Below are 3854 nucleotides of genomic sequence, written 5' to 3'. Positions count from 1 at the left end.
CTGAGCACATCAGACCCGCCATGGCCTTTTGTCCTCATCTCTTCCCTACCTCAGTTTTCAGGCTTCAGAACCTAGACCTTATCTCCAATCACTGCCCAGGGGTGACTGTGATGCAGAAATCAGAACTCTTCCTTACCCATGGCAAGAAACCTTGTGTTTGGCATGTTGTCCAAAGTTCAGTGTAAGAGAAACCAGCATTCACCCTGAGGCCCCGCCCATTCTTGAGTGCGACGAGGGCATAAACACGCATTGTGACCCTCAGCGTGAGTCCTGTCCTCTAGTAAGTCCTCTCAGTGGCTGGACCTTTAGATGTCATAATGGGCGTGATATGTCCCTAGGCCCCAATTTTTAACCGGAATTCTGGTTGTCCAGTCGCCCCTCCCCAGGGCTCTACTCTGGAATCCCTCATTTGGTGGGACAACTGAGGTTGAAAAACAAAACAAAACAAAAAAATCAACAACAACAGAACAATGGACTTCTTCCATCCCACAGAATGACCCCAAACTCTTTGGACGGGGCCAACCCCTAGAGAGTAAGACTCGTCCATTTCCCATGAAGTCACCCGGAAATTTCACGACCATGAGTGACACGATATCCAGAGACAAAAACTTGAGCAAGATCATCAAAATTGCCCTTTTTTCATATCCCGAAATGTTCTCCTCATGATCTGTAGATCAGTCCTGCCATACCTATGACCCGAAACATAAGCCGAGTTAGTGTTTTCAGACAACTGTCCAAACAGCCCTGGCGACCACACCCTACAGGCTCAGGCCCCTGGAGCCAAACCTGACGACTGTGCTTGCCCTCTCCAAAGGAATTGTATGTGCCCACTCCAATGGCCACAACCCTACTATTAGGATAAACCTCCAAAGTCCCTGATGCCATCCCAATATTTGTGGATTCCCAGGACAAACAGGGGCAATCTGGGCCCATCTAAGCACCTACCGGCACTCAGACCCGTAGACTGATGTCCCCAGAGGTAAAAATGAAAGAACAGGCCACTAGGCACCTATCAGATCCATTGCTTTGTTTAATAGGCATCTCTCCTCAGAGGACTGGATTTCAATAACAGCATATGGCTGTTTCTTGACTCACCCATCAGAACAAATCTCATCTTCACATGGGAAACGTGCACGATGGAGCTGTGTGTAAGCCTCTCTTTAGGAGAATCCTTCAGGGCCCCACTGCCAACGCTTCATTCCAAGGTCTCCATACACACAAAATCATATAAGGACACATCCACGGGAGAGTCCATTTCAACTCAGCCTCCTCGGTTGCTCCCCTTGATTCAGCAGATCTAACCTGTCTTGTTGCTTGGAGTCAATTGGAATGCGAGGTGGGCTACCCAGACATCTATCCTTAGATCCCTGCTCGGAATCATTGTCCTGGAGCCAACCAAGAGGTCTCAATTATCCTGTAGAAGAATCTTTGCGGTTGGGAGCTTCTCACAACACCCATCGTGGGTAAACCCCCATGGCCTCGTGATCCACCCCCCTTTCAAGAAGGGGCCATCAGGGACAAAATGTCCAACCTGAGCAATCGTCTGATCCTCACCCTGACTTCAGATGCACGAGATCTCGATTCAGGTCTGTAGATTGTGCCTGCCTATCCTCACCCAGAAACTGAGGCCTAGCTTGGGTTCTCAGACTTCCGTCCTCAGACTACTGGCCCCCAAGCCCTCCAGTTTGGCAATCCAGAACTACAATGCAGCACTCTGCCTGCCCTCAAGAAGAAAAACATTGCCCTCTGGGGCTACCCAGAAACCCCAAATGAGGATCAACAGGGCACACCATTCGGCTGTGCCCCAAATATTTAGGCTGACCTGGGCACTAATGCCCTTTCTGACACAACCTGATCCTGGACCTCCTGGCCCCACCCAGACAGCTGCCCGCACACTGAGCACATCGGACCCGCCATGGCCTTAGGTCGTCATCTCTTCTCAACCTCGGTTTTCAGGCTTCAGAACGTAGACCTTATCATCAATCACGGCCCGGGTTTGAAAATGATGCAGAAATCAGAACTCTTTGCCATGGCAAGAAACCTTGTGGTTGGCATGTTGTCCAAGATTCAGTGTAGTTGAAACCAGTGTGGCCCATGAGGCCCCGCCCATGCTTGCGGGCCACATTGGTCACAAACACACATTGTGACCCTCAGCCTGAGCCCAGTCCTCAGGTAAGGCCTCTCAGTGGCTGGATGGAGAGACAGCTTATTGGGCTTGCCATGACCCTAGGCCTCAATGTTTAAACATAGTTCGGGTTGTCCCTTCACTCTTCCCCAGGGCTCTGCTTTGGAATTCCTCTTTTGGTGGGACACCTGAGGTAACAAACCTGAAAGGAGTCCTCACCATCCCACAGATTGACGAAAAACAATTGGGATCGGGCCAAGTCCACAGATAGCAAGATTCGTCCATGGCGTATGAGGCCTCCCCAACATTCCACGGCCATCGCTGATACAAAATCCAGAGACAAATGCTTGAGCACGCGCCTCAGACTCGCTCATTCTTCAAATCCTGAAGAGTTCTTCAGATAACAACCTACACGGCACTCGAATGCACCCAAAATATATAGTCTAACATGGGAACTAATGCACTGTCTGACAACCTGAGGCCGGACCTCGTGTCCAACACGAGACAGCTGACCGCACACTGAGCACATCAGACCCGCCATGCCCTTAGGTCATCATCTCTTCACTACCTCAGTTTTCAGGCTTCAGAACCTAGACCTTATCTCCAATCACTGCCCAGGGGTGACTGTGATGCAGAAATCAGAACTCATCCTTACCCATGGCAAGAAACCTTGTGGTTGGCATGTTGTCCAACGTTCAGTGTAGGAGAAACCAGCATTCACCCTGAGGCCCCGCCCATTCTTGAGTGCGACTAGGGCATAAACATGCTTTGTGACCCTCAGCGTGAGTCCTGTCCTCTAGTACGTCCTCTCAGTGGCTGGACCATTAGATGTCATAATGGTCTTCACATGTCCCTCGGCCCCAATATTTAACCAGATTTCTGGTTGTCAAGTCGCCCCTACCCAGGGCTCTACTCTGGAATCCCTCATTTGGTGGGACACCTGAGCTTGAAAAACAAAAGAAAAACAAATCAACAACAACAGAACAACGGACTTCTTCCATCCCACAGAATGACCCCAAGCTCTTTGGACTGGGTCAAACCCCCAGAGAGTAAGACTCGTCCAATTCCCATGAAGTCACCCGGAAAATTTCACGACCATGAGTGACACTGTAACAAGAGACAAAAGCTTGAGCAAGAGTCTCACACTCGCGCTTTTTTCATATCAGGAAGAGTTCTACTCATGGTCTGTAGATCAGTCCTGCCATACCTATGAACCGAAACATAAGCCGAGTTTGTGTTTTCAGACAACTGTCCAAAGAGCCATGGCCTACACACCCTACAGGCTCAGGCCCCTGGAGCCAAACCTGACGACTGTGCTTGCCCTCTCCAAGGGATTTGTATATGCCCATTCCAATGGCCACAACCCTACTAAGAGTATAAACCTCCAAAGTCCCTGAGGCCATCCCAATATTTCTGGCTTCCCAGGACAATCAGGGGCAATCTGGGCCCATCTGAGAACCTACCGGCACTCAGATCCATAGACTGTTGTCCCCAATGGTAAAAAGGAACGAACAGGCCCCTAGGCACCAATCAGATCCATTGCTTTGTTTTCCAGGAATCTCTCCTCAGAGGCCTGGATTTCAAAAAGAGCATATGGCTGTTTCTTGACTCACCCATCAGAACAAATCTCATCTACACATGGGAAACATGCACAATGGAGCTGTGTGAAAGCCTCTCTTTAGGAGAACACTTCAGGGCCCCAGTGCCACCGCTTCATTCCAAGGTCTCC

The sequence above is a fragment of the Mustela lutreola genome, chromosome Y (genome assembly GCF_030435805.1).
Source record: "Mustela lutreola isolate mMusLut2 chromosome Y, mMusLut2.pri, whole genome shotgun sequence".
NCBI lineage: Eukaryota > Metazoa > Chordata > Mammalia > Carnivora > Mustelidae > Mustela > Mustela lutreola.
Note: the sequence above shows the minus strand (reverse complement) of the source record.